The following is a 25009-nucleotide window of genomic DNA, read 5'->3' on the forward strand; positions in this document are numbered from 1 at the left end:
TGTTAATGATCCCGTACGGTGAACGGCGTGAACGAAAAAAAAATTAAAAAGTCCAAAATTCCTACTTTTTTAATACATTTTATTAAAAAAAAAATTATAAAAAATGTAGTAAAAGTTTTTTATATGCAAATGTGGTATCAAAAAAAATAACAGATCATGGCGCAAAAAATGAGCCCCCATACCGCCACTTATACGGAAAAATAAAAAAGTTAGAGGTCATCAAAATAAAGGGATTATAAACGTACTAATTTGATTAAAAAGTTTGTGATTTTTTTTAAGCGCAACAATAATATAAAAGTATATAATAATGGGTATCATTTTAATCGTATTGACCCTCAGAATAAAGAACACATGTCATTTTTAAAATAAATTGTACGGCGTGAAAACAAAACCTTCCAAAATTAGCAAAATTGCGTTTTTCGTTTTAATTGCCCCACAAAAATAGTGTTTTTTGGTTGCGCCATACATTTTATGATATAATGAGTGATGTCATTACAAAGGACAACTGGTCGCGCAAAAAACAAGCCCTCATACTAGTCTGTGGATGAAAATATAAAAGAGTTATGATTTTTAGAAGGCGAGGAGGAAAAAATGAAAACGTAAAAATTAAATTGTCTGAGTCCTTAAGGCCAAAATGGGCTGAGTCCTTAAGGGGTTAAATGGCAGAGACCCGGCGCGTGCGCGCCCTAAGGAGCGGGGCCGCGCGCGCCGGGACAACACAGACGGGGAACGGGTCAGGTACGGGAGCCGAGATGCGCATCGCGAGCGGGCGCGTCCCGCATCGCGAATCGCATCCTGGCTGGGAGTAATATCGCAGCGCACCCGGTCAGCAGGTCTGACCGGGGCGCTGCGAATGAGAGAACGCTGCGAGCGCTCCGGGGAGGAGCGGGGACCCGGAGCGCTCGGCGTAACAGTACCCCCCCCCTTGGGTCTCCCCCTCTTTTTGGAGCCTGAGAACCTGAGGACAAGACTTTTGTCCAGGATGTTGTCCTCAGGTTCCCAGGATCTCTCTTCTGGGCCACAGCCCTCCCAATCCACCAAAAAATTTTTTTTTCCTCTGACCGTCTTGGAGGCCAGAATCTCCTTCACGGAGAAGACGTCAGAAGAACCGGAAACAGGAGTGGGAGAAACAAGTTTGGGAGAGAAGCGGTTAATGATGAGTGGTTTAAGGAGAGAGACATGGAAGGCATTGGGAATACGAAGAGAAGGAGGAAGAAGGAGTTTGTAAGAGACAGGGTTAATCTGGCACAAGACTTTGAAAGGACCAAGATAGCGTGGTCCCAGTTTGTAACTGGGGACACGAAAGCGGACATATTTAGCGGAGAGCCATACCTTGTCTCCGGGAGCAAAAATGGGGGGAGTTCTTCTTTTCTTATCGGCAAATCTTTTCATCCGGGATGAAGCCTGTAAAAGAGAATTTTGGGTCTCTTTCCATATGGTGGAAAGATCACGAGTCACTTCATCCACAGCGGGCAAACCAGAGGGCAAGGGGGTAGGGAGGGGGGAAGAGGGTGACGGCCGTACACCACGAAAAATGGGGACTTAGCAGAAGACTCGGAGATTCTGAAGTTGTATGAGAATTCGGCCCATGGTAGAAGATCTGCCCAGTCATCCTGGCGGGAGGAAACAAAATGCTGTAAATAGTCACCCAGGACCTGATTAATTCTTTCTACTTGCCCATTGGATTGGGGATGATAAGAAGAAGAGAAGTTTAGTTTAATCTTGAGCTGTTTACAGAGGGCCCTCCAGAATTTAGACACGAATTGGACGCCTCTATCCGAGACGATCTGCGTGGGCAAACCGTGAAGACGAAAAATGTGTACAAAAAATTGTTTTGCCAACTGAGGCGCTGAAGGAAGACCAGGAAGAGGAATAAAATGTGCCATCTTGGAAAATCGATCAACGACCACCAAAACAACTGTGTTGCCACGGGATGGGGGTAAGTCTGTGATAAAGTCCATACCAATCAGTGACCAAGGCTGTTCGGGGACAGGCAGAGGATGAAGGAGACCAGCAGGCTTCTGGCGAGGAGTCTTATCCCGGGCACAGACAGTACAGGCCCGCACAAAATCAACAACATCCGTCTCCAGAGTCGGCCACCAATAAAAACGATGCCCGCATGGCCTGCGAGGTGGGAGGAGTGTCCCCATTTGGGAATCCCGAGACGCTGGCGTGGAGAAACGAAGGTCTTCCCTGGAGGCGTTTGCCTGATGGAGGCTGGAGAAGTGGAGATCAGACAGTCCGGAGGAATGATGTGTTGCGGAGAGACCTCTACTTCAGAGGCATCAGAAGAACGAGAGAGGGCATCGGCCCTAATGTTCTTGTCAGCAGGGCGAAAATGAATTTCAAAGTTAAAACGGGCAAAGAACAACGACCACCTGGCCTGGCGAGGGTTCAGTCGTTGGGCAGACTGGAGATAGGAGAGATTCTTGTGATCAGTGTATATGATAACTGGAAATTTTGATCCCTCCAGCAGATGCCTCCATTCCTCAAGCGCCAATTTAATGGCCAGTAGTTCTCGATCCCCGATGGAATAGTTTCTCTCCACCGGGGAGAAGGTCTTAGAAAAAAAACCACAAGTCACAGCATGCCCGGAAGAATTTTTTTGTAGAAGGACAGCTCCAGCTCCCACTGAGGAGGCATCTACCTCCAATAGGAAGGGTTTAGATGGGTCAGGTCTGGAGAGCACGGGAGCAGAAGAAAAGGCAGACTTGAGATGTTTAAATGCGTCTTCCGCTTGTGGAGACCAGGACTTGGGATTGGCATTTTTCTTGGTTAAAGCCACGATAGGAGCCACAATAGTGGAAAAGTGTGGAATAAATTGTCTGTAATAATTGGCAAACCCCAAAAAACGTTGGATAGCACGGAGTCCGGAGGGGCGTGGCCAATCTAAGACGGCAGAGAGTTTATCTGGGTCCATTTGTAGTCCCTGGCCAGAGACCAAGTATCCTAGGAAAGGAAGAGATTGACATTCAAAGAGACATTTCTCCATTTTGGCATAAAGTTGATTGTCCCGAAGTCTCTGAAGAACCATGCGGACATGCTGGCGGTGTTCTTCTAAGTTGGAAGAAAAAATCAGAATATCGTCCAGATAAACCACAACACAGGAATATAAGAGATCACGAAAAATTTCATTAACAAAGTCTTGGAAGACGGCAGGGGCGTTGCACAGGCCAAAGGTCACAGGCCAATGACCAGATACTCAAAGTGTCCATCTCTGGTGTTAAATGCAGTCTTCCATTCGTCCCCCTCCCTGATGCGGATGAGATTATAAGCCCCCCTTAAGTCCAGTTTGGTAAAGATGTGGGCGCCTTGTAGGCGATCAAAGAGTTCCGAGATAAGAGGTAAGGGGTAGCGGTTTTTTACCGTGATTTTATTAAGTCCGCGGTAGTCAATGCAAGGGCGTAGGGAGCCATCTTTTTTGGACACAAAAAAAAATCCAGCTCCGGCAGGAGAGGAGGATTTGCGGATAAACCCCTTTTTTAAATTTTCCTGGATGTACTCCGACATGGCAAGAGTCTCTGGAGCAGACAGAGGATAGATTCTGCCCCGGGGTGGAGTAGTACCCGGGAGGAGGTCAATAGGACAGTCATAAGGCCTGTGAGGGGGTAAAGTCTCCGCTTGCTTCTTGCAAAAGACGTCAGCATAGTCCATATAAGCCTTAGGAAGACCGGATACAGGGGGAACCACAGGGTCATGGCAGGGAGTACTGGGAACCGGTTTAAGACAGTCCTTGAGACAAGAAGTACCCCAGTTCTTGATTTCTCCTGTGGACCAATCAAGGGTTGGGGAATGGCATTGAAGCCACGGTAATCCAAGAAGAATTTCAGAAGTGCAGTTGGAGAGGACCAAAAATTCAATTTTTTCGTGATGAGGTCCGATGCACATTAGGAGAGGTTCCGTGCGGTAACGCACGGTACAGTCCAATCTTTCATTGTTAACAGAATTGATGTAGAGGGGTCTGGCGAGACTGGTCACTGGGATGTTGAACCTGTTGATGAGAGAGGCCAAAATAAAATTTCCTGCAGATCCGGAATCCAGGAAGGCCATAGCAGAGAAGGAGAGGGTAGAGGAAGATATCCGCACAGGCACAGTAAGTCGTGGAGAAGCAGAGTTGACATCAAAAACTGTCTCACCCTTGTGCGGAGTCAGCGTACGTCTTTCCAGGCGGGGAGGACGGATAGGACAATCCTTCAGGAAGTGTTCGGTACTGGCGCAGTACAGGCACAGATTCTCCATGCGGCGTCGTGTCCTCTCTTGAGGTGTCAAGCGAGACCGGTCAACTTGCATAGCCTCCACGGCGGGAGGCACAGGAACGGATTGCAGAGGACCAGAGGAGAGAGGAGCCGGGGAGAGAAACCGCCTCGTGCGAACAAAGTCCATATCCTGGCGGAGCTCCTGACGCCTTTCGGAAAAACGCATGTCAATGCGGGTGGCCAGATGAATAAGTTCATGCAGGTTAGCAGGAATTTCTCGTGCGGCCAGCACATCTTTAATGTTGCTGGATAGGCCTTTTTTAAAGGTCGCGCAGAGGGCCTCATTATTCCAGGATAATTCGGAGGCAAGAGTACGGAATTGGATGGCGTACTCGCCAACAGAAGAATTACCCTGGACCAGGTTCAACAGGGCAGTCTCAGCAGAAGAGGCTCGGGCAGGTTCCTCAAAGACACTTTGAATCTCCGTGAAGAAGGAGTGTACAGAGGCAGTGACAGGGTCATTGCGGTCCCAGAGCGGTGTGGCCCATGACAGAGCTTTCCCAGACAGAAGGCTGACTACGAAAGCCACCTTAGACCTTTCAGTAGGAAACTGGTCCGACATCATCTCCAAGTGCAGGGAACATTTATCCGGCAAGGATAAACGTAGGCCGGAAGCGGCCACTCGCTGCGGAGGAGGTGCAGGAGCTGGCGAAGGAGATTGTTGCTGGAGTTGCGGTAATAGCTGCTGTAGCATCATGGTCAGTTGAGACAGCTGGTGGCCTTGTTGCGCTATCTGTTGCGACTGCTGGGCGACCACCGTGGTGAGGTCGGCGACAACTGGCAGTGGGACTTCAGCGGGATCCATGGCCGGATCTACTGTCACGATTCGGCTGGCTGGAGGTGGATCCTCTGTGCCAGAGAGGGATTGGCGTGGACCGTGCTGGTGGATCGGTTCTAAGTTGCTACTGGTATTCACCAGAGCCCGCCGCAAAGCGGGATGGTCTTGCAGCGGCGGTAGCAACCAGGTCGTATCCACCAGCAACGGCTCAACCTCTCTGACTGCTGAAGATAGGCGCGGTACAAGGGAGTAGACAAGAGCAAGGTCGGACGTAGCAGAAGGTCAGGGCAGGCAGCAAGGATCGTAGTCAGGGGCAACGGCAGGAGGTCTGGAACACAGGCTAGGAACACACAAGGAAACGCTTTCACTGGCACAATGGCAACAAGATCCGGCGAGGGAGTGCAGGGGAAGTGAGGTATAAATAGGGAGTGCACAGGTGAGAATACTGATTAGGCCTGCTGCGCCAATCAGTGGCGCAGCGGCCCTTTAAATGGCAGAGACCCGGCGGGGAACGGGTCAGGTACGGGAGCCGAGATGCGCATCGCGAGCGGGCGCGTCCTGCATCGCGAATCGCATCCCAGCTGGGAGTAATATCGCAGCGCACCCGGTCAGCAGGTCTGACCGAGGCGCTGCGAATGAGAGAACGCTGCGAGCGCTCCGGGGAGGAGCGGGGACCCGGAGCGCTCGGCGTAACAGGATCCTTCCTAAGCATGTCCATTTCTGTCTGGCAGGTACATACTAAAATCACCTTATGGTGGATAACCCCTTTAACTTTAACTACTTGATACCTGACAGCCTGTATTTTAGGTTTGGTGATCCTAAACAGATCCATTCCTGTGAATGTTTCTGTAATCTTAGCACTGACCAAACAAAAAAAATTACTTTTAATTCCTTCATGAAATAATTTATAATGTAGGTTATGCCTATAATTAAATTTAGTAACCATTTCCCCACCAGAAATAGGGGGTTGCAAAATAACAAAATAGTAAAAACATGACTAAACTCTATCTAACCCAACAAGCGTGATTGGTGAATAGTTTTTTGTTATGCATTGTGCTTAAAATAAGAAGATATTAATTATCAAGGTATACGTACCCCAAAAAAATGGTGCAAGATAAAAATAAACAACAAACTACAACTTGTTCCAAAATAGGCTTCATACAAGTATGTCAACATATAAAAGGCTGAGTAAAACTGGCCTAACTTGTTTAGCTGTAATATTCCAGAAAGCAATTTGCAGTTTTTCTTCAGAACATGAGAGTTGACATTGATAACTTGTAAGATTGGCATACCGCGTCAATGTCATGTGTCTTAAAGTGTTTGAAGTCAGACATGTCCTTCACTCTATGGACTTTTCTGCTTCACCCCTATGTGATGTTTCCTTTCTGAGACTCACAAACTCTTAAAGGGGTACTCTGGCCCTGAAGCATCTTATCCCCTATCCAAAGGATAGGGGATAAGATGTCTCACCGCAGGGGTCCCGCCGCTGGGGACCCCTGCAATCCTTTGTTCGCCACCCACCTGTTTGAGCTGCACGCCGCGGTGCCAGCTCACAAACAGCCGGGTGGCGACCATGGGGATGGAGTATGGTGATATCACGACTCCGCCCCCGTGTGACGTCACCCCCCGCCCCTGCTATGCAAGTCTATGGGAGGGGCCGTCACGCCCCCTCCCATAGACTTGCATAGCGGGGGTGGGGGGTGGGGTGACATCACACGGGGGCGGAGTCGTGATATCACCATACTCCATGCCCATGGTCGCCACCCGGCTGTTTGTGAGCTGGCACCGCGGCGTGCAGCTCAAACAGGTGGGTGGCGAACACAAGATTGTGGGGGTCCCCAGCGGTGGGACTCCCGCGGTGAGACATAAGATGTTTCAGGGCCAGAGTATCCCTTTAAAGAAATTCTGTACATGTAAGATAGGTGCATTTTAGAATTCGTATTACGGATCTAACATTTTGCCGTTTTAATGAACTAAACTTAGTAATGTCTGGGCTTTGGGGCTGTAACTTAGACCCTAATATGTGGCTGTATTATAGCCATCTGGAATGGCCTTTAGCGGTCATCAATCCTCGTTGCGCATAAAATATAAGCTAAGGCTTCTATCATAAATCTAGAAAAGAAAACATAATAAAATCTGACTGCTATGTATTCCCATGTGAGCTGAAAGGATTTCAAATTAACCCCTTCCCGTCTGTGTCTACGTCTGTTCATGTATACAGATCACTGGCTTGTTACCATAAGATGACTATTGTCAGTGATCTATTTATGAGGACAGCAGGGAACACATAGACAACGTGTCCCCTGCCATGCTGTGCCCACATAGTGTTTTATTATTTATTTGTTTTATTTATAAACAGATGAAATAATGCCAACATATTCTGTACCACTAACCAAGGGTTGTCATCATTCACAGAGGGGAAAAAAATAAAGATTAAGAAAGTAAACTGAAAAGCCCTTATTCTTCCAAAAAGTGTAGACCTCTACAAACCCACATGCACCAATTATTATTTTTTTTTTGTATAACTGTTATAACTGTATAACTTTATTATGGAAAGCAACAAAAATAGAGATATGACAGTAACACAAGAAAGTAATTGGAATAGGTTATAAGCAGTCTACTGCAAGCAGGAAAAGGCAAGGTGGCAAATCAAACAGAAAACAATGCAATTGTAAACAATAATGTGAGAAGTCAGAAGGTGGTTAGGGGGAAAATCATCTTACTTACCAATGTACTAAGAGTGTAATAGGCAGCTTAAAGGTCTAAAGGAGGTCAATCAGCATATATAAAGGTCTATACAGATCAACCTGCAATTTTATTTCTGCATTTTCGTTTTTTCCTCCTCGCCTTCAAAAATCCATAACTCTTTTATATTTCCATTCACAGACCCATATGAAGGCTTGTTTTTTGTGTGACCAATTGAACTTTGTAATGACATCACTCATTTTACCCTTAAATGTATGGTAAACACAAAAAATTATTTTTGTGTAAGGAAATGTAAAGTAAAGTTACAATTTAGCAAATTTGGGGGGATTTCATTTTAACGTTGTACATTGTATGGTAAAAATGACATGTTTTCTTTATTCTGTGGGTCAATACAATTAAAATGATACCCATGATTATATACTTTTCTATTATTGTACTGCTTTTAAAAATCAGTACGTTTAATATTGCCCTATTTTGACCACCTCTAACTTTCTAATTTTTCAGTTTACGGGGATGTATGGGGGCTCATTTTTGCGCCATAGTCTGTAATTTTTTTTAAGTACCACTTTTGCTTATATGTGACTTATTGATCGCTTTTTATTTTTTGCAATGTGATGTGACCAAAAAGCAGAAATTTTTGACTTTTTTTTTACTTTTACGCCATTCACCGTTCGGGATCATTAACATTATATTTTTATATGCAAGTAAATAGAGAAAAATGCACTAGGCACTGCTAGCCTACTTTGTACAGGAGCAATCTGGAATATACTGTTGTGGTATGGGGTGCCATTCACAGACAGCATCGTAGTACAGTCCATATATATATATATAGTAGATAATGAATACACTCACCACACTGGAGTCGTAGCTTGTCAAAACAGCACGGTTCTTTATTCAAGATTTGTAATGCTTCGGCCTTTGCAAGCTGGATAACACAGACAGGATCCTGTCTGTGTTAGGCTGGGTTCACACTACGTTTTTCAACTAAGGTTCCCGCATACGTTTTCTATCAAAAACCGTACGGGGAAAAAAACGGATGGAACAGTATGGGAAAAAGTAAACCGTATGGGTTTTTAAACAGTATACTGTTTTTAAAAGTGCATACTGTTCCGTCCGTTTTTGTAGAAAAAAAACCCATACGTTTTTGAAAATTTTGTCCATTTTTAATGGGAGGGGTCTTGGGTGGGGACTTTAGGATTCAAATGCGCATGTGCAAAGTAAAAACGTATACGTTTTTCCCGTATGGAACCGTATAGATGTGCGTTTCCCATTGACGTCCATGTTAAAAAAAACGTATGCAGTTGCAGTACGGTTTTTAAACCGGAGTCAAAACCGTGGTTGACCACGATTTTGTCTCCGGTTTAAAAACCGTACTGCAACCGCATACGTTTATTTTAACATGGACGTCAATGGGAAACGCACATCTATACGGTTCCATACGGGAAAAACGTATACGTTTTTACTTTGCACATGCGCATTTGAATCCTAAAGTCCCCACCCAAGACCCCTCCCATTAAAAATGGACAAAATTTTCAAAAACGTATGGGTTTTTTTTCTACAAAAACGGACGGAACAGTATGCACTTTTAAAAACAGTATACTGTTTAAAAACCCATACGGTTTACTTTTTCCCATACTGTTCCATCCGTTTTTCCCCATACGGTTTTTGATAGAAAACGTATGCGGGAACCTTAGTTGAAAAACGTAGTGTGAACCCAGCCTTATCCAGCTTGCAAAGACCGAAGCATTACAAATCTTGAATAAAGAACCGTGCTGTTTTGACAAGCTACGACTCCGGTGTGGTGAGTGCATTCATTATCTACTATATATGGTTTATATTTTTATAGTTCGGACATTTACATATGTGGTGATCCCAAATATGTTTATTATTTATAAAAAAAATTTTTTATTAAAATGAGGGGAGGGGCTTTTTTTAAACTTTTTTTCCCACTTTAAAATTATTTTTTTTTTTACATTTAACTTACACTATTTATAACAATCATCAGATTGCTAATACTGTTTAGTGCTCTGCATAGGCATAGCACTGATCAGTATTATCGTCGATCTTCTGCTCTGCTGAAAGGCAGCTCAGAGCAGAAGATCGCAGGAGAGCGGTGGAGGCAGGTGAGGGGACCTCCACCCTCCATCTTGGCTGATCTGATTCCTGCAGCAGTGTCGCAGGCATTCAGCCCTTTAAAGTGCCTCACTGCTGCAGATGCTGGGATCTGTATTGATCACAGCATCTGAGGGGTTAATGGCAAACATCAGTGAGATCGCTGCAGCGCCATGCATTTACGGTGCATGTCCTTAAAGGGAAAGTGTATGCTAGGTTGTCTTTACCTGACATACATAGGCAGTGGAAGGGAGAAGAAGTATATGGGATCATAAAATAAAAGAACCTCAAACGCCATGAAAGCATAAGGATGGATGTAGCCAGCTCTATAAAAGAAAAAGAAAATATATTTTTTTTGTCAGGGTACCATATGGTGCTATGAAAAGGGGTAACTTGGAGTTGACAGGCCAAAAGAGAATGGGCTTTATTGCTCCTAACGTATTAGAGCCTCTTAGAAAACTGGAGGAGTTTTTCAACACTGGCAAGAAAGGGCCACACAACGAGCCTTGTTCCTGGTCCAAGATACAGGCTTTAAGCTTTGCTATATGAGTGAGCCTATTTTCTTAAGGTGAGAAGCTAAAGAACTGCAGCAGTCACAAATCACAGGTATGTGTGCTTTCCATAGGATAAAAAAGAAGGGGCAGAGGGGTAATTTAAGGTTAAATGCTTTTTAAATTAAGTGACCATAATTTAAATGGGTACTCCGACCATAAGACATCTTATCCCTTATCCAAAGGATAGGGAATAAGATGTCTGATTGTGGGGTCCTGCCGTTGGGGACCCGATACAGTGTCCATTTTAGGACATCGTCAGTCGTCAGGCGTAACTCCGTCCTCCGTCAGGTGAAATGGCATCCCACCTCCTCCCTCAGACCAATCGCCATCAGTCGTCAGCCGCAACTCCGTCTTCCCTCAGGTGAAACAGAGTCCCACATCCTCCCTCGAACCAATCACTGTCAGCGGCAACTATGTCCTCCGTCATGCAAAACAGCGTCCTGCCTCCTCCCTTGGACCAATCGCCATCAGTCATCAGCCGCAACTCCGTCCTCCTTCAGGCAAAACAGTGTCCCGCCTCCTCCCTCGGACCAATGGCCGTCAGCTGTCGGCTGCAACTTTGTCCTCCGTCAGGCAAAACAGCGTCTCGCCTCCTCCCTCGGACCAATCGGCATCAGTCGTCAGCCACAATTCCGTCCTCCGTCAGGCGAAACGGCATCCCACCTCCTCCCTCACACCAATTGCTGTCATCCTTCAGCCACAACTCCCTCCTCCCTCATCCGAAAGTCCCTCATCCAAAACGCTGTCATGCCTCAGACGATTCTCCCTCAGACACAACTTCCTGCCGCACAGCAGAGCCAACACTGCACAGCACTGTATAACAGAGCCAACATTGAATAGCATGTACAGCAGAACCAGTTTACAGAGAGCCGACACTGATTCGACTCTGCTACACGCCAGAAAGGTTTTTCGTCTGAGGGATGACGGAGAGTTTAGGATGACAAAGGAGGGAGGAGGAAGTTGCGGCTGACGCCTGACGGAGATTGGTCCGAGGCAGGAGGCGGGACGCTGTTTTTCCTGATGGAGGACGGAGGTACAGTTGACGACTGACGATGCCCTAAAATGGACACTGTACCCCTGCAATCTCTCATGCAGCACCCACCTGTGTGAGCTACACGCCAGCACTGGAAGCTCCGAGTCTGAAGCCTCACGACTACGGGGCCGGAGTATCATGATGTCACGACTCCCCTCCTGTGTGACATCCCGCCCGGCCCCTCAATGCAAGTCTTTGGGAGGGGGTGTGATGGCCATCATGCCCACTCCCATAGACTTGCATTGAGGGGGCGGGTGTGACGTCACATGGGGCTGGGTCATGATGTTACGATACTCTGGCCCCATAGTCGTGAGGTTTCAGGCTTGGAGCCTCCAGCGCTGGCATACAGCTCACACAGGTGGGTGCTGCATGAGAGATTGCGGGGGTCCCCAGCGGGGGGACCCCCTAGATCAGACATTTTATCCCCTATCCTTTGGATAGGGGATAAGATGTATTAGGACTGGAGTACCCCCTTTAAATAGGGTAGGGTTAAAGGGGTAAAGGGGCAGTCATATTACACCAAACTGCTCCTCGCGGGCCTATGCGCCGTATGCGCTTTTACAACCGGACCTAAAACCGTGGTTGACCACGGTTTTAGGTCCGGTTGTAAAAGCGCATACGGCGCAAAAATGAGCCGACCGGACCGAACGTTTCACTCCGGTCGGCTCATTGAAGTGAATGGCATACGGGAGCGCATACGGTCACATACGGGAGCGCGAGGTTTTAGCTCCCTCCTGCCGTATGCGCTCCCGTATGGGACAAAACGTAGTGTGGACCCAGCCTAACAAAGAAAGAATACTGGACAACAAACAGTCATGAAAAGATAACTATTGATAAGGCACAAATATTAATCAACAGCCAGGCCATTTACATGGCATACAGAGACACATTTATAGTGAAATGGTTGTTTTTCCACTTCTGTATTATGGCCCCAACAGTGCTCACTGAAACATTCAGAAGCTTAAAAATGTGCCTGTAACCAACATCATCGCTGTTATGCAACAATTAGGTTGGGAAGGTCTTGAGACAGCTTTTTGCTAACTTATTATGAGATGTGTCTTGTTTAACACTCTGGCAATATGACCTTTTGGTAGCCATCAGTTGGGACTGAACCAGATGACATTAATTTGCATTGAAAGGGGCTGGATTGCTTTTTAATTACTGATAGATTTCAGTTGTTGTCTTGGCTTCCCATGCCTTTTTGCACCTTCCTTTCTTCGCGTGTTTAATATATTTTTTTTTTGTTATATCACATATAACTTAATTTCTGAGCTTATTTGTTTTGGCTTATCTCTGCCGGGTGGCCTTGATTGATAGATCTATCTTTAGACCCAAATATGGAGAAATCTATCAATCAAGATTTGAGGGTGAGGAGAGAAGCTGTCAAGGACCACCCTGATGACATGTGGTTTAGGCAGCATGAAAGTGATGACAGGTTTGGATATATCACTGCTGGGTAGATCTTTTTTTTTATATTGCTGCAATAAACTTTGGAAGTTCCTTTATCCAAGCTCTGGATCCATTATCTTCATTATCTCTGGCATTGGTGTAATTTTAATGTGTTGATGTGTTATAGCATATGCAGACTTGAAACCAAAGTCATCCTGATATTAATCACCTTTCTTTATGACTTATATGTAGTAAAAACTTTTTCTAGAATGGCTCGCTGTTATTCCACTGATCCTATGTGCTATGCTTATCAGTTACATAGTATACCCCTGCTGAGTTCTCATTTCCACAGATATAGATCTGTTTGACCGAGCTTTATTTGAGAAGATTTGACAGATTTGGCAACAAAAAACAAACTTGATTCTCCTATGTATCAGATAAATATGGTCAAGTAATCCAACAGCTGGCTGGGATTCATGACGCTGAGATCACCTGCATCACATGGAGATCATGCCGTGCCAGTAATTGACTTCAGTTGCTGACATCCCATGTGATAGAGCAGACCTCAGTTTCATGAATTCCAATCACTCAGTTTTCCTGTTTTTCTATACACAGACTCTATTTTGCCTGAGGAAAATGTAGCTGACTTCCAATGAAAACAAAGGAATAACGTGCTGCCTATCTACTTACTATATGACAGCATTGTATCATTGCAGAGGGACTGACGTATATGTTGATATGAAGAGGCTGGAAATGTGGCAGCATTGCTGAAATGACTCTTTCCAGTTTGTACTTTATACTATGTACAATATCTACTGAAATCTGCACATTTTCCAACAATAATTCTGTAGATTTTATATGTCTTAAAAGAAAAACGCTTATTGGTAAGTGTTCACCTATATCACATTTCATGGGGTTTGATCCTATGGCTTATATGATCCATGTATGTGATCTTGCCCTATACTATATTGGGTGATTTAACAAGGAACAGTACAGAGATCTCTGCTGATCTTTTCTTTTGTCTACCTTTTACAAGACAAGGAGGGATTACCAAATTTTGGAGAGGGGTGGGTTAGCATGTTTTGTGGTATTTTGTCTGTCGTGCACCAAAGTCATGATTTTGTTGCACGACATTTGGTAACTTTGGCTATGATAACTTTCTGCAGTCAGCACAGGCAGTTTTCCAAGGCTTGGCTAACATATGTCCGGCACAGGTGGACTCAGCCTAGATCTTGACGCAATTGATGCCATGACTGATGATAACATGTATCAGTTGTATGTCATCTGGTGTGCATTGTTTCTGGATGCTGCGTTCCCCTGTCCGGTACCCTCCAGCATGTTCAACCATCCGCAGTCAAAATAGAAATGCTGGATGATTGTGAACTGTCCTATTGAAATGAATGGGATCAGTTCTAGCACCAGTTTCTCTCCAGTGCACGCCAGAGGGAAACTTTTCCGAACCCAGGCATATGTAAAACCAAGCCTTAATGTGGTTGAAGGTGGCATGGGTTTGAGATGTAAGGAGGCCAGTTGTGTTAGCAAAATCACAATAAATTTGCCAAATCATTGCAACATAAATAGCCAAAATCCCTCCAGACATAATAATAAATTCCCCTCTCCCATCTATGAGACAGTTGTCAACTACCATATAGTACCTTTTTGCCATACTCTTGATCAGTACTGTAGAATAATAGGATTAATTTAATGTGTTTAACCCGATAACGACCATGGACGTCTATACTTGTCCAATGGCCGTTACCGGGGTATGGCGCAGGCTCCCGACTCGAGCCCGCGTCATACCGGCCAGCCCCCAGCTGATTCTTGTAGCTGGGGGCCGGCGTTAATAGCCGACATGCGGCGATCGCTGCGGCCGGCTATTAACCCTTTAGATCGCCGCTGTCAAAGTTGACAGCGGCGTCTAAAGGTGCCTGTATACAGTCCCTGGTGGTCCAGTGGGGTGTATCGCCCACCCCCGCAGCGCGATCGCGGGGGAGCGATCCACTACTGAGGTAGCCTGAGGGCTTACCTCTCCTGCTGCGGCGGCTCCGGTTCTCTGAATGATAAAGCATGGCAGGGCCAGGCTTTATCAATCGACCGCAGAGCACGCAGATCATTGTGGTTTTATGAAACCACAATGATCTGTATGAGGAATCTAATGATTCCTCCTAAAAGTCCCCTAAGGGGACTAAAAGTGTAAAAAAAAAAAGTTTAAAAAAAGTTTAAAAACACACACATTAACCCCTTCCTTATTAAAAGTTTAAATCACCCCCTTTTCCCAAATTCCATATAAAAAATATGTAACCATAATAAAAATAAGCATATGTGGTATCGCCGCGTGCGTAAATGTCTGAACTATAAAAATATATCATTAATTAAACCGCACGGTCAATGGCGTACACGCAAAAAAAATCCAAAATCCAAAATAGAGTATTTTTGGTCACTTTTCATACCATAAAAAAAGGAATAAAAAGCGATCAAGAAGTCCAATCAAAATAAAAATGGTACCGATTAAAACTTCAGATCACGGCGCAAAAAATTAGCCCTCAAACCACCCTGTACGTGGAAAAATAAAAAAGTTATAGGGGTCAGAAAAGGACAATTTTAAATGTATAAATTTTCCTGCATGTAGTTATGATTTTTTCCAGAAGTACGACGAAATCAAACCTATATAAGTAGGGTATAATTTTAATCGTATGGACCTACAGAATAAAGATAAATGTCATTTTTACCGAAAAAGGTACTGCCTAGAAACAGAAGCCCCCAAAATTTACAAAATGGTGTTTTTTTCTTCAATTTTGTCGCACAATGATTTTTTTTTCCATTTCGCCATAAATTTTTGTGTAAAATGACTGATGTCATTCCAAAGTAGAATTAGTTGCGCAAAAAATAAGCCCTCATATGGATTTTTAGGTGCAAAATTGAAAGGGTTATGATTTTTAAAAGGTAAGGAGGAAAAAACGAAAGTGTAAAAACAGAAAAATGCTTGGTCCTTAAGGGGTTAAAGTGTTACTTTCATTTAAAAGATTTTCAACATGTCACACAGATAAGTCTAAGACCCCCACCCTTCTCCCGGCTCTATTTAGAGAAGAATAGGAATCTCAGCAAAGAGACCCTGACTGGTTAAAACTTTTGACCTAATTTTTTCTCAATAAATAGCTACCTTTTTTCTCAGATTACAGCTGTTAAGTAATACATTGAGTGCATTTTCTGTGGTTTTGCCATTGAATTTCATTAAATTCAATAACTGGAAAAAGACATAAATTTTTGGCCTGTCTTTTGTGCCATAAAGTGGCCAATTAAGTGGCCAAACAACTTTCATGTATTAATATAAAAGACAAAGAAAAAACGATCTGTGAACATAGCCTCAGGCTCATATCTGCTGTCAGAGGGGAGTTAGAAAACTGCCATATATGTCACTTGGTCATCTGGTCTAGCCTGATCCTGGTGGTTTCAGACAACAATTATCTGATGTGTTTGGCTAACTTAAAGGGGAACTCGACCCCTAGACATCTCCTCTCGTATCCAAAGGATAGGGTCCGGCTGCTGGGACCCCTAGCAATCTCCGGGCTGGATCTTGGTCGCCGTGGTCACTTCATGCCCCCCCCCCCCCTTCATTCATATCTATGGGAGGGGGCATGATGGCTCCCAGGGGAAGAACCTCCGCAATCAAACATCTTATCCCCTATCCAGTGGATAAGGAGATAAGATGTCTAGGGGCAGAGTACCCCTTTAGGCAAAATGAAAGTCATGACATCATCACTGGCATTGCAGATAGTATCCCTGTGTTCCTATGACTATTTAAACCTGTATGAATTGTATTAATGTAACGGACCCGGTGAAGAAAGGGGTATACCTTTGAAATGCATTTTCCTAAGTTTTAATAAACACTTTTATGGTTTTCCCTCCATGGTCTATATTATGGTTAATTGCGATAAGCCGATGAGCGCCATTCAGCTTCCATTTGTCTAGGGCTCCGGTTGGTTCTCAGGTGCTAGCCTCCAGTATATAAACCACTCTACTTCAGGACACCGGTTTTTAACCCCTTAATGACCCAGCCCATTTTCACCTTAAGGACCTGGCCATTTTTTTGTACATCAGGCCACTGTCACTTTAAGCATTAAGAACTCTAAGATGCTTTTACTTTTCATTCTGATTCCGAGATAGATTTTTCGTGACATATTCTACTTTATGTTAGTGGTAAAATTTCATCAATACTTGCATCATTTCTTGGTGAAAAATTCCAAAATTTGAAGCTCTCTGCTTAGAAGGAAAATTGATATTCCAAATAAATTATATATTGATTCACATATACTATATGTCTACTTTATGTTTGCATCATAAAGTCAACATGTTTTTACTTTTGGAAGACATCATAGGGCTTCAAAGTTCTGCATCAATTTTCAAATTTTTCACAACATTTTCAAAATCGAAATTTTTCAGAGACCAATTCAGTTTTGAAGTGGATTTGAAGGGCCTTCATATTAGAAATACCCCATAAATGACCCCTCAAAGTATTCAAAATGATATTCAAAAAGTTTGTTACCCCTTTAGGTGTTTCACAGGAATAGCAGCAAATTGAAGGAGAAAATTCAAAATCTTCATTTTTACACACGCATGTTCTTGTAGACCCAGTTTTTGAAAGGAGAGAAATCTTCCTAAAATGTGTAACCCAATTTCTCTCGAGTAAGGAAATAACTCATATATGTATGTCAAGTGCTCTGTGGGTGCACTGCAAGGCTCAGAAGGGAAGAAGCGACAGTGGGATTTTGGAGAGGGAGGTTTTTTTTTAACTAAAATGCTAGTTTTCCCCCAAATTTACATTTTTACAAGGGGTAATAGGAGAAAATTCTCCCCCAAAATTGTAACCCCATCTCTTCTGAGTATGGAAATACCCCATGTGTGAACATCAAGTGCACTGCAGGCGCACTACAATGCTCAGAAGAGAAGGAGTCACATTTGGCTTTTGGAAAGCAAATTTTGCTGAAATGGTTTTGGGGGGGCATGTCACATTTGGGAAGCCCCTAAGGCCCAAGAAGAGCAAAAAAATCCCACATGGCCTACTATTTTGGAAACTAAACCCCTCGAGGAACGTAACAAGGGGTACAGTGAGCCTTAACACCCCACAGGTGTTTAACGACTTTTCATTAAAGTTGGATGTGTAAATGATTATTTTTTTCCACTAAAATGTTGGTTTCCCCCCAAATTTTACATTTTTACAAGGGGTAATAGGAGAAAATGCCCCCCAAAATTTGTAACCCCATTTCTTCTGAGTATGGAAATACTCCATTTGTGGACGTCAAGTTCTCTGCTGGCGCACTACAATGCTCAGAAGAGGAGTCACGTTTGGCTTTTGGAAAGCAAATTTTGCTGAAATGATTTTTGGGGGCATGTCGCATTTAGGAAGCCCCTATGGTGCCAGAACAGCAGAAAAAAAACACATGGCCTACTATTTTGGAAACTATACCCCTCAAGGAATGTAACAAGGGGAACAATGAGCCTTAACACCCCACAGATGTTTGACGACTTTGGATGTTTTAATGTTTTTTTTTCCACTAAATTGCAGTTTTTTCCCTAAATGTTACATTTTTACAAGGGTTAATAGGAGAAAATGCCCCCCAAAATTTGTAACCCCATCTTTTCTGAATATGGAAATACCCCATGTGTGGACGTCAAGTGCACTGCGGGTGCACTACAATGCTCAGAAGATAAGGAGACACATTTGCAAATTTTGCTGAAATGGGGGGGGAGGGCATATCACATTTAGGAAGCCCCTATGATGCCAGAACAGCAAAAAAAACAAAAAAAACACATGGCATACTATTTTGGAAACTACACCCCTCAAGGCACGTAACAAGGGGTACAGCGAGCCTTAACACCCAACAGGTGTTTGATAAATGTTCATTAAAGTGGGATGTGAAAAGGAAAAATTAGATTTTTTTACACTAAAATGCTGGGGTTACCCCCAAATTTTTCATTTTCACAAGTGGTAACACGAGAAAATGTCACCGTAAATTTGTAAGTACATTTCTTTGGAGTAAGGACATACCTCATATCTGGACATAAACAGCTCGGGTGCATACCGGTCTTGGAAGAGCAGGAGCGCAGTCAGGGGCCTTGAGCATTTACATAGCTGCCTATGGAACCAGAACAGTGGGACCCCCCCCTCAAGGAGCATTACATGGGATAAATTACTAAAATGGGGTACAGTGGGACGTAAAATCATAAAACAGGTTATGTTCCCAGAATGATGACCCAGAGCATAGCCAAAACAAAAAAATATGCCCATCCCAAACCCTATGCTCTGAATCATCATTCTGGGAATGTGATGTGTGTGGCCGTCCCTAACCTGTTTCCTCAAATGCGCTTACCGCTCAGGTGGAGAGAGAGCGCTGCGCATTTGAGGCAACATAAAAAAGTCCCCGATGATAGTGACTCAGTGACCCATGACCCATTTTTGGAAAAATATCCCCAGAGGTCTTATCAGGGTCTTTGTTTTTTTTTATGAAACATTTTTGGGGGGCAATTTAGTAGTTTATGGGGGTTAAAAATTGGAATGTACTCTGGACTTGGTACATTGGGGTCAAATTATGGAAAATTAAAATGCAATAGGAAAATTTAGTACTCCATGGAAGTGTGATACTCCCTGAAGCAATCCTTAATGCAGAGGCCCGGATGATCGGGGCAAGTGTCACACAGAGTGGTGGTGTCCTTCCGTATCCCCCTCTTGTGACACACTCTGCATTTTTTCTGGGATCGTCCCTTCTTTTCAGTGTGGGGGACCTCACCTGGCTCCTATATTTCCATTGTCTTGGGAACTCCGGCCTGCTGTTTCCCGGTCGCTAAAGATCAGGGCCCTTAGGACTTCTTCTTGGAACTGGAGGAATGTCCCTGTGTTGCCAGCGTGCTGGGACAGTACAAAAGAGTTGTACATGGCAACCTGTACCAAGTAGACCGCAACTTTTTCGTACCATACCAGTGTTTTCCACATGGCCATGTATGGCTTGAGGACTTGATTAAAGAGATCAACTCCCCCATATACTGATTGTAGCCCAGAATACAATCAGGCTTGAGGACCGTTGTTGTGGTACCTCCACAGGGACAGGTGAGCTGCCGTTACCATGAATTGTGGTCAGCATAAGGACATCCCTCTTATCCTTATACCTGACTAGCAATAAGTTTTTATGGGTAAGGGCACGGGACTCAGCCTTGGGCATAGGTGTCTGGAGAAAATTTAGAGGGAGGCCTCTCTGGTTCTTCCGCATGGTCCCACAATCGGACGTGGATCTGGCGGCAAGGGATATGAACAGAGGGATGCTGGTATAAAAGTGGTCCACGTAAAGGTGGTAACCCTTATCCAGCAATGGGTGCACAAGGTCCCAAATGATTTTCCCGCTAACACCCAGAGTGGGGGGACATTCTGGGGGTTCCATACAGGAATCTTCTCCCTCATATACTCTAAACTTGTAAGTGTACCCGGAGCTACTCGCACGAAGTTTGTAGAGTTTCATGCCATACTGCGCCCACTTCGAGAGAATATACTGGCGGAAGATGAGTCTTCCCTTAAAACTGATAAAAGACTCATTTACTGAGAGCTCCCTGAGTGTTACGTAGGCCTCCAAAAATTTGGCCTTAAAGTGATCTATGATGGGGAAGTATTTATTGTGTGTGCTTGGTGTAACGTTTGTATATGGGAAAAAAAAACTGCTGCCCAAAAAAAAGGGGGGGGGGGGGGGTTGGCAAATGCATTAGGGCCCGGGTCTGCTTGAGGACCTATTAGGGGGTCAGGAAAAAATAATTTTTTCTTTTTTTTTTTAACCTCCTACCCATCCCTTTACTGTAAACTCACCCTGCACTACAGACTTTTCTTCAGCCCTGAGGGACTCAGATCTTGGCAGAGGGGGGGTCCCTGGCTCTCTCTCACACCTCTGCCCGCTGATTGAACATGGTGGGCAAGCATAGCTGGGAGAAGGGGATACTATACCCCTCCTCTGCCGGCTGCTATTGGTCGGACAGTCGTCCGACCAATAGCAGTGCTCCTGGGGGGGGGGGGGGGTGTGACTAAATCGCCACCTGCCCATTGATACTTGAGGTGATTGGGGGTGCTTTCTACACCCCCGATCACCATGTGTCTTCGGGTAATCGAGTCACACATGACCCGTATGACCGGAATCGCCGCAGATCGCCGGTGTTAATTCACTGCCGATCTGCGGCAATCGCCGACATGGGGGGTCTCGGGATTTGCATGGGATGCCTGCTGAATGATTTCAGCAGGCATCATGGTCCGATCCCCTACCGGCACGCGGCGGGGACTGGAATTCCCACAGGCATACAGGTACGCCCTGGGTCCTTAAGTACCAGGGAGCCAGGGTGTTCCCATATGCCCTGGGTCCTTAAGGGGTTAAGGATAACAGCACTAGATAGTGCCTCCACTTTTTTTTGTCTTTACATGCATTGACTTAAGAACAGTGATACAGAAAAACTCCAATGCTCACAATATCTTCTGTACTTGTGCACCACAGGAAATGCAGGATACTGTTGCTAGTTCATGAGTGATGTGTCAAATGGAGGGAGTAGACAGAAGGTAATCCACTCCTCCTTTAGGACTCATGCACTTATTTTGTACAAAGTAGGGCTGCTATAGAGGCCTCCATATGCCTTTCATACTGAGGCAGATGGGACTTTTTCTGTTGCATCCCACTACATTATTAAGTCTGGGAGAATAAATTATGGTATGTTCCATCAAACTCCATATGCATGGAGATATTCTCCCCTAAAAGTAATAATAATAGGGGAAAATACCTCTCCATATACCACCAGAACCCACCAGAGCCTATACACCTTTGCACAAAAACCACATGGTCCCATACTAAGAAGCTGTATGTGCACAGCCATATTTATATTTATTGACTTATTACATGGACTTTACTTACAACTAATATTGAAGCTGACTTATAATGCCCTAAGCACAATTTCATTATGTTCTGTAAAACACAAGGACAAATATGCAGACAAAAATATAGCCCCTCATATGAACAGTTATTGCTGGGAGACAATGGTATTCATGCTGACCTATGTAAATACTGTCAGCATTTCAATAGAGACATATTAAATAGAGTATACTGTTCTGGTAACTACTGTGTTCGTATCAATATTTGCAAACCCCAAGCAGTATTAGTATTGGCCAACGCCTGAGGGAAGCCTAAAGATTGAATGTTAGCGCTCTCTCATTTCTAATATCATTTATGGGGAATGACATTTCCCCAATAGGGCTAGCTCCCAACCAGGCTAAAGAATGTGTAACATGTACAAAGTATACTTTTCAAAATCTATATTGGAAAAAAATCCATGCCAAAAAATATTCAAACCTTCCAAAAATGTCATTCCACACTCCCAGGAAGTGTCGTGATGATTCTATCAGTGCATCCCAATTCAGCTCATGTTATAAAAGAAGAAGATATATAATCCTAAAAACCTTTTTTTCAGGAGAATTGTTCCATAGTCCTCCAAGCGTTACTGACATTTGATACATTTTTGAAAGGCAGAGAGGAAACATAGGGGAGGGCACGGTGAGTGCACGTATCTGTTCTCTTTTACGTTTATACATTTTTTTAGGCTCCAATGAGCCTGGGGAGTTCTCTATTTTCCCACTTTTTCGCCCCCTTTATTGATATCACCAAACTGGACACATCAGACACTTTTTTTTCTATCCACTCTATCCCCCACCCCTCATTTTATTCACTTCCCCCATTTTCCCTCCTGTATGCACCTGCAATACATTCTTGCTCTTCATCTTCCAATGGACTTAAGGCAACCTTATCCACACCAGCATAGAAACATTCGTTTTTTAGTATAGGACAAGTGGGGGAGATTTATCAAAACCTGTGCAGAGTAAAAGTGGACTAGTTGCGCATAACAACCAATCAGATTGCTTCTTTCATTTTTTAAAGGGCCTCTGAAAAATGAAAGTAGTGATCTGATTGGTTGCTATGGGCAATTGGTCAAATTTTCCTCTGCACAGGTTTTGTGCTTTGCAATTCTCTGAACTGCTGTGAAATATTGTTCTTGCCAGACAAAAACAAAAAACATTCCCTATATGAACAAACTTTAATGATTTTAAACAGGAAATGACACATTCATCTGAAATCACATGACATCATTCATTATTTAATTCCACACTTCTACGGGGTAATTCTATGGAGTCCTAATATAAACACCCACATTTTTAACCTTGACACCAAATATAATACACATTTTCTAAGTGGCTCAACAATCTGCAGTTATTAATAGATTTTGTAATTTTACTGTAGATTTTATATACTTTACATTTTGTTGGTTAATTTATATTGCTTAATGCCATCTAGTAACCATGTTTAGCAACAGTATACACATTTGAAAATGTAAGGTATCATTTGTGTTCATTATTTCTTTCTCTTTTTAGTCCTAACAATACAAAAAATGAGCCCCCATACCGCCGCTTATACGGAAAAATAAAAAAGTTAGAGGTCATCAAAATAAAGGGATTATAAACGTACTAATTTGGTTTAAAAGTTTGTGATTTTTTTTAAGCGCAACAATAATAGAAAAGTATGTAATAATGGGTATCATTTTAATCGTATTGACCCTCAGAATAAAGAACACATGTCATTTTTACCGTAAATTGTACGGCGTGAAAATGAAACCTTCCAAAATTAGCAAAATTGTGTTTTTCTTTTTAATTTCCCTACAAAAATAGTGTTTTTTGGTTGCGCCATACATTTTATGATATAATGAGTGATGTCATTACAAAGGACAACTGGTGCGCTAAAAACAAGCCCTCATACTAGTCTGTGGATGAAAATATAAAAGAGTTATGATTTTTAGAAGGCGAGTCCTTAAGGCCAAAATGGGGTTAAAGAAGTTTTTTAAACATTTTAAAGGCACAGAATGATATTGAAGACGTCATAAGAACTACTAGTTATACCACAAAAAGTGCAGTAACCTAATGTTAACCTTTGCATTCATGTATGTCCATGCACTCTGATAAACTCTGCTACTTTTAGCTTTAACTTAATTTGTTTAGTGTTGCTGGAATTCAAGGCAAAAAAAAACAAAAACGGGTGCGTCCTATTGGACTGTGCCAGTTGCCATTACAGGCTGCAGAAGGAAATACCTTGTTTTACATGTTTGTGTACTAAAGGCTATCTCCCAGTGAATCAATGTAAGGTATGCATCTGGGTCTGACTAATCAATAGGTGTGGAGTGAGTCAGGGCGACATGTCACCAGCACACAGCTGGACAAAAGTACAACCTTCAGAATACACTGCCTTTGTTTTCTGCACTAGTTTGACCTGGCTTAGTGTTTAAAAAATTCCATTTGTATCTTAATTTAGCATTCACTATTAAAATCTTGTATGCCAAATTTGCTAGTAATGAAGCCAATGGAATTCTGCAGTGTTAGAGATAGCACACTCAATTCTGTGCATACTTTATGTGACAATATAAGGCTTCTTTCCCACTGCCATTAGTACACGGCAGTATGACGGCCGTGGGGAGAGACGGGCAGAATAGCGGGAGAGAACTTACTGTTTGTGCAATCTTTTTCTCCCGCTATTCATAAAGGCGCTCAGTGGCCCCCATAATAGTAAATGGGAAACGCCGGGACCCGTTATTTGGCGTTGCTCCCTGTTATGAGAACAGCTGTGAAGGCCAGGAAAAAAAAAGAGAGACTTTTACTCTATGACCCTTAGGCTATGTTAACGTGGCAGAATTTCCGTGTGAAATTCCGCCCGGAGATTCCGCAGAAGCAGAGTCCCATTAATTTCAATGGGATTCTGCTGGGCGTTTCACGTAGCAGAATTTCAGTCAATTCTTTCTGCGGACTCCGCACGGAGCGCGTTGCCATCTATAAGTTGGTGCATTCTCAAGGGGTCCTGTGCTGGCATGTTTTGCCAGCGCTCTGCATTCAGGGGCAATGGAGGGCATTTACTAAGATGTGTGTGATTTAGTACATTTTTTTTTGCAAGTTTTTTTGTGGTAAATTTATTAAATGGTCGCAGGGCATTTGATAAATTTTGTGGAGGATACACATTTTCTGAAATTTCACTCTTCACATACACCAAAAAGCTACGCTAAGTCTGGGCTGTTTGCGAAAGTTGCAGTTGATAAATTAATTACAGATAGGCAGAGGTAGAAGGAGTCGGCA

The sequence above is a fragment of the Hyla sarda genome, chromosome 3 (genome assembly GCF_029499605.1).
Source record: "Hyla sarda isolate aHylSar1 chromosome 3, aHylSar1.hap1, whole genome shotgun sequence".
NCBI classification, from domain to species: Eukaryota; Metazoa; Chordata; class Amphibia; order Anura; family Hylidae; genus Hyla; species Hyla sarda.